The sequence below is a fragment of the Canis aureus genome, chromosome 16 (assembly GCF_053574225.1).
Source record: "Canis aureus isolate CA01 chromosome 16, VMU_Caureus_v.1.0, whole genome shotgun sequence".
Classification (NCBI taxonomy): domain Eukaryota; kingdom Metazoa; phylum Chordata; class Mammalia; order Carnivora; family Canidae; genus Canis; species Canis aureus.
In genome coordinates this window covers 41366542-41378279 of record NC_135626.1, presented here as the reverse complement: position 1 = coordinate 41378279, position 11738 = coordinate 41366542, and the positions used below count along the sequence as shown (strand labels likewise).

At 49.6% G+C, this 11738-nt stretch overlaps 2 non-coding genes across 2 annotated transcripts; both read right to left on the bottom strand.

The window, feature by feature from the left end:
• Nucleotides 1–4860: 4860 nt before the first annotated feature.
• LOC144287343 (U2 spliceosomal RNA) lies at nt 4861–5051 on the bottom strand. The gene has a single exon (XR_013355183.1). It is a non-coding gene; the product is annotated as a U2 spliceosomal RNA (small nuclear RNA).
• A 6496-nt stretch (nt 5052–11547) lies between these two features.
• Nucleotides 11548–11738, bottom strand: LOC144287342 (U2 spliceosomal RNA). The gene has a single exon (XR_013355182.1). It is a non-coding gene; the product is annotated as a U2 spliceosomal RNA (small nuclear RNA).

Here is an 11738-nt window from a genome sequence, read left to right as displayed (position 1 = left end):
CAACAGCTGGCAGAGAGTCCTGTGCTTCATCTTCCCTCATCCACCCAGGGCCCCTGCTTCTCCCTTACCTGGCTTTCCTGTATTCCACAGCACGGCGTCACTTGACATTTTATACATTTATTTATTGCCGTTTAGCCTCATAGCATGTAAGCTCTAGAACGGGGAGCTTGTTCTGTTTGGTGCACATTTATACCTCCAGCGCTTCCATCGAACAGAACGTGGCATACGCTGACTATATTTCATTGAGTAAATGAATCAGTAAATATTATATAATGTGACCCGTACCTATAGAAAGTGACTAGCCAACCTCTGGGCCTGTCGTAATCATGACTCTGCCTGGGTTCTAGTATAGTTCCGCTCCCTTCCACGCTCCTAAGGCCATCTTGTGCTCGCCAATTTAGCTTTGTAGCATTTCATCTTAGAATGAGGTGCTTTGGATTGCAGATATGCATGTTCTGTCAAGGAAAAGGAATATTTGGGATCCCTGGGTGGCGCAGCGGTTTGGCGCCTGCCTTTGGCCCAGGGCGCGATCCTGGAGACCCGGGATCGAATCCCACATCGGGCTCCCGGTGCGTGGAGCCTGCTTCTCCCTCTGCTTGTGTCTCTGCCCCTCTCTCTCTCTCTCTCTCTCTCTCTCTGTGTGACTATCATAAATAATTTTTTTTAAAAAATGTACATGAAAAAAAAGGAAAAGGAATATTTATCATCGTGAAGTAGTGATTTCCTATTGTAGGGGGCACCTGGTTGGCTGGGTCCTCCGAGCACGTGACTCTTAATATCGAGGTCATGAGTTCAAGTCCCACGCCTGATGTGGAGCCTAATGAAAAATAAACAAATAAAATACTTAAAGAAAAAGATTTTATTTATTTATTCATGAGAGACACATAAAGAGTGTCAGAGACGGCAGAGGGAGAAGCTGGCTCCTCGCCAGGAGCCGGATGCGGGACTCTGTCCCAGGATCCGGGATCACCCCCGGAGCCAAAGGCAGATGTCCAACCACTGAGCTACCCAGGTGCCCTTAAATAAAATACTTTATTTTTTATTTTTCTTAAAAAATTTTATTTATTTATTCATGAGAACACACACACACACACACACACACACACAGAGGCAGAGACACAGGGAGAAGCAGGGAGAAGCAGGCTCCATGCAGGGAGCCCGACGTGGGACTCGATCCCGGGTCTGCAGTATCACGCTCTGGGCCGAAGGCAGGCACCAAACCCCTGAGCCACTGGGGCTGCCCTAAAATACTTTAAAAAATGGTTTATCGGGGCACCTGGGTGGCTCAGTTGGTTAGGCATCTCCCTTCGTCTCAGGTCTTGATCCTAGGATCCTGGGATCGAGTTCTGCATCGGGCTCCCTGCGAGGAGCCTGTTTCTCCCTCTGCCTATGTCTCTGCCTCTGTCTCTGTGTCTCTTGTGAATAAATAGATAAATAATCTTTAAAAAAATAATAGAATCTTTAGAAAAATCACTCGAGGTGGGACAGTTTGCCACCTTGCTGCTCAAAGTGTGGTCCCTACCCCAGCAGCACCGGGGTCCCATGAGCATGTTGGAAATGCAGAGCCACAGAGTATTTAACAAGACTCTCCTGGAACGCACGTGTACCTTACGGGTTGACGAGCGTTCTGCTACAGGACTTGATGACTGAGGGAGAGAGACGGGAGCAGCAGCAAACATAGTTTTTAGGATCTCAGCTCTCACAACCAATATACGCAACCCAATCTTCTCACCGCTCTTCTCTCACCTTTACCTTCTGAACCTCTGAGGAGAGTCTGCAAAGCAGTTTCCACAATCTTCTGGTGGTCAGACAGAGAAAAGGAGGGTGCCCAGAACACAGGAGGCAAGGTTTCGTTTTTTCTTTTTAAGTTGTTAGTGACTCAGAGCCTCCGAGAACTGTGGCTGGGATAATAAAAAAGCCTTAATGCTCCTGGAGAGAGATGAACAAAGAAGCGTGGAGCTGTCACACTGCGTTTCTTTGACACGTGTCGGTGTTGATCCAAGCCTGAAAGCCCAGGATGTTACGCGTGGTGGTCAAGGCAGTGCATGGGCCCACAGAGCGCCTGCCCCCAGCCTCTCATCCCGAATATATTCAGGATCCTGGGACTAAAATAGCAGGGCTTATGTGCTGGAGAGCAAGTTTCATGTCCCGCTAGATTAGATCTGTAATACTAGTGAGACTCAGAACCCAGAACGGGGCTTCACAAGTTGCCTGCCATTATTTAGCACCCACTGTGTGCCAGCTAATCCCTTCGTTTTCTGTTTTGGTCTTTCCACAATCCCAAAGGGAAAATGTTATCTATCATGTTTTTCACCTGAAGAAATCGAGGCTGCCAAGGACCACCGCCCAATATCTTCATTCAGCTTTCTTCCTCTTCCTCCTCTCACAGAATTAAGGGGACCCTTACTCTTGGCTGGTTGTTTTACATCTTGGTTATCGGTGGATCCTTATTCCCATCCACCATGTGAGGACGTGGGTCAGGGTTTATGATCTCCACTTAACAGATGGGAAAACTGAGCTTCAGAAAGAGATTTGAGCTAACTAGACGCGGAAACAGACTCAGGTGCATATGGCATGGCGGGGCGGGGCGGGGGGGGGGGGCGGGGGTTGCGTTGGCACGCACTGATTTAAGAAGCTGGAAAACACGCTCCCAAGAGCAGAATGTTGGGAGTCTGGCCCATTGTTTAAGATCCAAAGTGGGGGGCACCTGGATGGCACAGTCAGCTGCGTCCGACTGTTGGTTTCTGCTCAGGTCGTGACCTCAGGATCGTGAGATGAAGCCCCACAGCGGGGTGAGTCTTCAGCCAGGAGTCTGCTTAGATTTCTCTCGCCGTCTGCCCCTCCCCTCCCTTCCCTTCCAACAAATCAATAAATAAATCTTTTTTTTTTTTAATGTTTATTTATTTATGATAGTCACACACACACAGAGAGAGAGAGAGAGAGAGAGAGAAAGAGAGAGAGAGAGGCAGAGACATAGGCAGAGGGAAAAGCAGGCTCCATGCACCCGGAGCCCGACGTGGGATTGGATCCCGGGTCTCCAGGATCACGCCGTGGGCCAAAGGCAGGCGCTAAACCGCTGCGCCACCCAGGGATCCCAAGGATGCTTAACTCTTAGCAATCTTTAATTTCCAGTGAAAACTAAGAAGCAAGCCACCGTGAACCATCTTAGCATTTTGTGGCTTGGCAGATTTATCCTTTTGTAATTTCTAGAAACACATGCTTTCTCATGTACATTTCTTACTGTGGCACTAAACACGTTTATTAATAGATCCAAATATATTCAATTCCTCTATTTAAGAAAAAAAGCAAAGAGCGGATAAGCCACTTTTTTTGTTCAGTAATCGATGTTTCAATGTTTCATTTATTATCTTATTTGGATGTGATCCGGATATCTAACGAAAGTAACTCATCTCTTAGCTTAGCTTAGCAAAACTTTAAGGTTTCAGGCGGAGTCAGTTAGGTTGAGCGTCCGCTTTCAGCTCAGGTCATGATCCCAGGGCCCTGGGATCAAGGCCTGAGTCAGGCTCCCTGCCCAGCAGAGTCCGATTCTCCCTCTCCCTCTGCCCCCTGCTCATGCTCTCTCACACACACTCTATCTCAAATAAATACATAGAATTGTAAAAAAATAAAAAGTAAAAAAATAAAAATAATAATAATGATAATTCACCTAGGAGTGCTTGGCTGGCTTAGTTGGTAGAGCATGCAAGTCTTGATCTCTGGGTCGCGGGTTCCAGCCCCACATTGGGTGTGGAGATTACTTAAATAAACAATAGAGCTGAAACATTCCATTGTAGGCACACAAAAAACAGTTCATCTAAAAACGTTTTATCCTATTCGTATGTATTTGATTTACTTGTTTTGTTAAATTATATTCAGACTACCCACAGAACTTCATGAGACAGGAGACAAAATCTGCCTCACGCCGAGGTATTTTCCTTGCTGGCAAATTTTATAAGAGATCCTTTTTAAAAAGATTTTATATATATATATATATATATATATATTTTTTTTTTTTATGATAGGCACACAGTGAGAGAGAGAGAGAGGCAGAGACACAACACAGGCAGAGGGAGAAGCAGGCTCCATGCACCGGGAGCCCGACGTGGGATTCGATCCCGGATCTCCAGGATCGCGCGCCCTGGGCCAAAGGCAGGCGCCAAACCGCTGCGCCACCCAGGGATCCCTTATTGATTTTAAATATTCTCTTTATTCATGAGAAACACGGAGAGAGGTAGAGACCTAAGCAGAGGAAGAAGAGGGAGAAGCAAGCTCCCTGCAGAGAGCCCTTTGCGGACCTCGATCCCAGGACTCTGGGATCAGGCCCTAGATTCATGAGGGCAGACACTCGACCCCTGAACCGCCCAGGTGTCTTAAGGGTTTTAAGGGGGCAGGCCTGGGTGGCTCAGCGGTTTAGCGCCGTCTTCAGCCCCGGACGTGATCCTGGGGATCCAAGATCGGGTCCCACGTCAGGCTCCCTGCATGGAGCCTGCTTCTCTCTCCCTCTCTTCTCTCTCTGCTTTTCATAAGTAAATGAAAACTTAAGGGGAAAAAAAAAAAAAAAAAAAAAAAAGGTAAAACTCAAACTTAAAAACAGCTTTAGGGAAATGAACAACTTAAACCAGAAAGAGAAAAACAGTAGTACAACGGTCAGTTGCTCCCACAAACCGTGAAAGTGCGGCTGAGGTTAGCAGAGCTGGAGAAAAAAAGAAAACAAGAAGTCAAGTTCGATTCAAGCCTCGCCCTGAGCTCTTTTCTTGCGCTAAGCCCCGCTCCCAACCCTCCCCGAGAACAGCAGAGAGCCTCTGTAAGCGCGGCTCCGGAGAACTTAGGCTCTGTCTTTGACAACCCAGTGTTTCCCCGAGGGGGTGCACCGTTCCTGGAGGTACTGCAATACCAGGTCGATGCGCGGAGTGGACGGAGCAAGCTCCTATTCCATCTCCCTGCTCCAAAAATCCATTTAATATATTGTCCTCGGATAGAGGACGTATCAGATATTAAACTGATAAGAACAGATACTACACTTGATCTTAGCCAAAAGGCCGAGAAGCGATACCGCCGCGCACCCCCCCGCGCACGCCCTCCCGACGACGTCCACCTTACACTCACGGTGACTCGGCTCCCGCTCCGCCCACGTCCCGCTCCCCCCGCTTCTCCCACCGTGGCACGGGCGGCACTAGCCGCTAGGCTCTCCTGAGGCCTTGTAAAGTCTCTTCCTTTTAAAAGACAAACGATGCGTCCGTCGTCGCGTCGTCGCCGGCCCCGCAAGGCCCTTCCTAATTTGAATGGCCCGCCCCTCCGCGCGCGGAGCCCTAGAGGCGCGGCGGGCGGCGGAACCCGGCTGCGGGCCAGGCGCCCTCGGCTTCCCGCTTTGGCCCGCCTCGGGGGAGGGCCGTGGAACCGGGCGTGGGGCTGGCGCCGGGGGCTGGCGCTGAGTCGTCCCAGGGCCCAGGAGGCTCCTCACGTCGTCACTGCGGGACCCTACAGGCTGGCTGGGGCCAGGGCGTGGGGAGCCCAGAAGCGCCTGGCTGGCGTCACCTGCCAAGGGCTCCAGACACCAGTTGGGACCCGAGACCGGGCCCTGAACGGGTGGCCTCCCTACCGCCCCATCGGGAGGGCTCCCTGGGCATCTACCTAACCCCCTGGGCCTCCGTTTCCCCAGGGCAGAAGTGGCCACCTTCCTACGTTCCCTCCTTCGTGGGACTGAGGGAAGGCCGAGGTAGCTCGTGACCTGACCTGGGGGTTTGAGTGGTCCAGGATGTGGGTCCTAGGTGCCACGAGGTACCAGTGGAGGCGTCGTGCCTGTGACAGCGAAACGAGTGAGCCGCGTGCGCTATACCGTAGCCAGACGCTTCTCCTCGGCTGGGCCAGACTTGCGCTCAGCGCTCTTCAGCGCTCTCTTCGCGTCCAACTTGCAGAGTTTACCTGCGGAAGGAGGGAAGGAGCGGTGGAGGCAGAGGTTAGGCAACTGGCCCGAGACCACACAGCTTGGCGAGTGCAAGGGGCAGGCTAGGCCGAGGAAGCCGGGGGCGCCGACAAACGAGGAATGGTTCTTCTGAGTCAGGCCCACGAGGAGACTGAGCATTGCCGATGCTGACACACGGGTCCTCTGGGGTCCTCTGCCCGCTGCCTCCGCCGACGGGACGCGGGCGGGGGTGGGGAGTGGGGCGGGTGCGCCCCGGAGCGTGGAGCTGGCGTGCGTGGGCGCTAAGCCCTGCGGACCTGTGGGACCTAGCGAGTCACCTGGCCTCCTCCGTCAACCCTTCCATCTGACATCTCTAAACCGGGACATGATGAGATGACAACTTATCAGACATGATTATTAGCAGTAAGGATACAGGCTTCTTTCTTTTTTTTAAGATTCAATTCATTCATTCATTCATTCATTCTTTCATGTATGTATGTATGTATGTATGTATGTATGTATGTATGTATGAGAGACCGAGGGGGAGAGAGAGGCAGAGACATAGGCAGGGGGAGGAACGGGCTCCCTCCCAGGAGCCCCATGCACGACTCGATCCCAAGACCCGGGATCACCACCTGGGCCACAGACTGACTGACGCTCAACCGCTGAGCCACCCAGGTGGCCCACGACACATGTTCCGCATACGGTATATCGGTGAGAACCAGACGCAGGCCAAAACCTGTCAGGCAGGTCCTTTCTCTGTAGCCTCCTCGTCTGGAAAGGGAGACTATCAACAGCTGGCAGAGAGTCCTGTGCTTCATCTTCCCTCATCCACCCAGGGCCCCTGCTTCTCCCTTACCTGGCTTTCCTGTATTCCACAGCACGGCGTCACTTGACATTTTATACATTTATTTATTGCCGTTTAGCCTCATAGCATGTAAGCTCTAGAACGGGGAGCTTGTTCTGTTTGGTGCACATTTATACCTCCAGCGCTTCCATCGAACAGAACGTGGCATACGCTGACTATATTTCATTGAGTAAATGAATCAGTAAATATTATATAATGTGACCCGTACCTATAGAAAGTGACTAGCCAACCTCTGGGCCTGTCGTAATCATGACTCTGCCTGGGTTCTAGTATAGTTCCGCTCCCTTCCACGCTCCTAAGGCCATCTTGTGCTCGCCAATTTAGCTTTGTAGCATTTCATCTTAGAATGAGGTGCTTTGGATTGCAGATATGCATGTTCTGTCAAGGAAAAGGAATATTTGGGATCCCTGGGTGGCGCAGCGGTTTGGCGCCTGCCTTTGGCCCAGGGCGCGATCCTGGAGACCCGGGATCGAATCCCACATCGGGCTCCCGGTGCGTGGAGCCTGCTTCTCCCTCTGCTTGTGTCTCTGCCCCTCTCTCTCTCTCTCTCTCTCTCTCTCTGTGTGACTATCATAAATAATTTTTTTAAAAAAATGTACATGAAAAAAAAGGAAAAGGAATATTTATCATCGTGAAGTAGTGATTTCCTATTGTAGGGGGCACCTGGTTGGCTGGGTCCTCCGAGCACGTGACTCTTAATATCGAGGTCATGAGTTCAAGTCCCACGCCTGATGTGGAGCCTAATGAAAAATAAACAAATAAAATACTTAAAGAAAAAGATTTTATTTATTTATTCATGAGAGACACATAAAGAGTGTCAGAGACGGCAGAGGGAGAAGCTGGCTCCTCGCCAGGAGCCGGATGCGGGACTCTGTCCCAGGATCCGGGATCACCCCCGGAGCCAAAGGCAGATGTCCAACCACTGAGCTACCCAGGTGCCCTTAAATAAAATACTTTATTTTTTATTTTTCTTAAAAAATTTTATTTATTTATTCATGAGAACACACACACACACACACACACACACACAGAGGCAGAGACACAGGGAGAAGCAGGGAGAAGCAGGCTCCATGCAGGGAGCCCGACGTGGGACTCGATCCCGGGTCTGCAGTATCACGCTCTGGGCCGAAGGCAGGCACCAAACCCCTGAGCCACTGGGGCTGCCCTAAAATACTTTAAAAAATGGTTTATCGGGGCACCTGGGTGGCTCAGTTGGTTAGGCATCTCCCTTCGTCTCAGGTCTTGATCCTAGGATCCTGGGATCGAGTTCTGCATCGGGCTCCCTGCGAGGAGCCTGTTTCTCCCTCTGCCTATGTCTCTGCCTCTGTCTCTGTGTCTCTTGTGAATAAATAGATAAATAATCTTTAAAAAAATAATAGAATCTTTAGAAAAATCACTCGAGGTGGGACAGTTTGCCACCTTGCTGCTCAAAGTGTGGTCCCTACCCCAGCAGCACCGGGGTCCCATGAGCATGTTGGAAATGCAGAGCCACAGAGTATTTAACAAGACTCTCCTGGAACGCACGTGTACCTTACGGGTTGACGAGCGTTCTGCTACAGGACTTGATGACTGAGGGAGAGAGACGGGAGCAGCAGCAAACATAGTTTTTAGGATCTCAGCTCTCACAACCAATATACGCAACCCAATCTTCTCACCGCTCTTCTCTCACCTTTACCTTCTGAACCTCTGAGGAGAGTCTGCAAAGCAGTTTCCACAATCTTCTGGTGGTCAGACAGAGAAAAGGAGGGTGCCCAGAACACAGGAGGCAAGGTTTCGTTTTTTCTTTTTAAGTTGTTAGTGACTCAGAGCCTCCGAGAACTGTGGCTGGGATAATAAAAAAGCCTTAATGCTCCTGGAGAGAGATGAACAAAGAAGCGTGGAGCTGTCACACTGCGTTTCTTTGACACGTGTCGGTGTTGATCCAAGCCTGAAAGCCCAGGATGTTACGCGTGGTGGTCAAGGCAGTGCATGGGCCCACAGAGCGCCTGCCCCCAGCCTCTCATCCCGAATATATTCAGGATCCTGGGACTAAAATAGCAGGGCTTATGTGCTGGAGAGCAAGTTTCATGTCCCGCTAGATTAGATCTGTAATACTAGTGAGACTCAGAACCCAGAACGGGGCTTCACAAGTTGCCTGCCATTATTTAGCACCCACTGTGTGCCAGCTAATCCCTTCGTTTTCTGTTTTGGTCTTTCCACAATCCCAAAGGGAAAATGTTATCTATCATGTTTTTCACCTGAAGAAATCGAGGCTGCCAAGGACCACCGCCCAATATCTTCATTCAGCTTTCTTCCTCTTCCTCCTCTCACAGAATTAAGGGGACCCTTACTCTTGGCTGGTTGTTTTACATCTTGGTTATCGGTGGATCCTTATTCCCATCCACCATGTGAGGACGTGGGTCAGGGTTTATGATCTCCACTTAACAGATGGGAAAACTGAGCTTCAGAAAGAGATTTGAGCTAACTAGACGCGGAAACAGACTCAGGTGCATATGGCATGGCGGGGCGGGGCGGGGGGGGGGGGCGGGGGTTGCGTTGGCACGCACTGATTTAAGAAGCTGGAAAACACGCTCCCAAGAGCAGAATGTTGGGAGTCTGGCCCATTGTTTAAGATCCAAAGTGGGGGGCACCTGGATGGCACAGTCAGCTGCGTCCGACTGTTGGTTTCTGCTCAGGTCGTGACCTCAGGATCGTGAGATGAAGCCCCACAGCGGGGTGAGTCTTCAGCCAGGAGTCTGCTTAGATTTCTCTCGCCGTCTGCCCCTCCCCTCCCTTCCCTTCCAACAAATCAATAAATAAATCTTTTTTTTTTTTAATGTTTATTTATTTATGATAGTCACACACACACAGAGAGAGAGAGAGAGAGAGAGAGAAAGAGAGAGAGAGAGGCAGAGACATAGGCAGAGGGAAAAGCAGGCTCCATGCACCCGGAGCCCGACGTGGGATTGGATCCCGGGTCTCCAGGATCACGCCGTGGGCCAAAGGCAGGCGCTAAACCGCTGCGCCACCCAGGGATCCCAAGGATGCTTAACTCTTAGCAATCTTTAATTTCCAGTGAAAACTAAGAAGCAAGCCACCGTGAACCATCTTAGCATTTTGTGGCTTGGCAGATTTATCCTTTTGTAATTTCTAGAAACACATGCTTTCTCATGTACATTTCTTACTGTGGCACTAAACACGTTTATTAATAGATCCAAATATATTCAATTCCTCTATTTAAGAAAAAAAGCAAAGAGCGGATAAGCCACTTTTTTTGTTCAGTAATCGATGTTTCAATGTTTCATTTATTATCTTATTTGGATGTGATCCGGATATCTAACGAAAGTAACTCATCTCTTAGCTTAGCTTAGCAAAACTTTAAGGTTTCAGGCGGAGTCAGTTAGGTTGAGCGTCCGCTTTCAGCTCAGGTCATGATCCCAGGGCCCTGGGATCAAGGCCTGAGTCAGGCTCCCTGCCCAGCAGAGTCCGATTCTCCCTCTCCCTCTGCCCCCTGCTCATGCTCTCTCACACACACTCTATCTCAAATAAATACATAGAATTGTAAAAAAATAAAAAGTAAAAAAATAAAAATAATAATAATGATAATTCACCTAGGAGTGCTTGGCTGGCTTAGTTGGTAGAGCATGCAAGTCTTGATCTCTGGGTCGCGGGTTCCAGCCCCACATTGGGTGTGGAGATTACTTAAATAAACAATAGAGCTGAAACATTCCATTGTAGGCACACAAAAAACAGTTCATCTAAAAACGTTTTATCCTATTCGTATGTATTTGATTTACTTGTTTTGTTAAATTATATTCAGACTACCCACAGAACTTCATGAGACAGGAGACAAAATCTGCCTCACGCCGAGGTATTTTCCTTGCTGGCAAATTTTATAAGAGATCCTTTTTAAAAAGATTTTATATATATATATATATATATATATATTTTTTTTTTTTATGATAGGCACACAGTGAGAGAGAGAGAGAGGCAGAGACACAACACAGGCAGAGGGAGAAGCAGGCTCCATGCACCGGGAGCCCGACGTGGGATTCGATCCCGGATCTCCAGGATCGCGCGCCCTGGGCCAAAGGCAGGCGCCAAACCGCTGCGCCACCCAGGGATCCCTTATTGATTTTAAATATTCTCTTTATTCATGAGAAACACGGAGAGAGGTAGAGACCTAAGCAGAGGAAGAAGAGGGAGAAGCAAGCTCCCTGCAGAGAGCCCTTTGCGGACCTCGATCCCAGGACTCTGGGATCAGGCCCTAGATTCATGAGGGCAGACACTCGACCCCTGAACCGCCCAGGTGTCTTAAGGGTTTTAAGGGGGCAGGCCTGGGTGGCTCAGCGGTTTAGCGCCGTCTTCAGCCCCGGACGTGATCCTGGGGATCCAAGATCGGGTCCCACGTCAGGCTCCCTGCATGGAGCCTGCTTCTCTCTCCCTCTCTTCTCTCTCTGCTTTTCATAAGTAAATGAAAACTTAAGGGGAAAAAAAAAAAAAAAAAAGGTAAAACTCAAACTTAAAAACAGCTTTAGGGAAATGAACAACTTAAACCAGAAAGAGAAAAACAGTAGTACAACGGTCAGTTGCTCCCACAAACCGTGAAAGTGCGGCTGAGGTTAGCAGAGCTGGAGAAAAAAAGAAAACAAGAAGTCAAGTTCGATTCAAGCCTCGCCCTGAGCTCTTTTCTTGCGCTAAGCCCCGCTCCCAACCCTCCCCGAGAACAGCAGAGAGCCTCTGTAAGCGCGGCTCCGGAGAACTTAGGCTCTGTCTTTGACAACCCAGTGTTTCCCCGAGGGGGTGCACCGTTCCTGGAGGTACTGCAATACCAGGTCGATGCGCGGAGTGGACGGAGCAAGCTCCTATTCCATCTCCCTGCTCCAAAAATCCATTTAATATATTGTCCTCGGATAGAGGACGTATCAGATATTAAACTGATAAGAACAGATACTACACTTGATCTTAGCCAAAAGGCCGAGAAGCGAT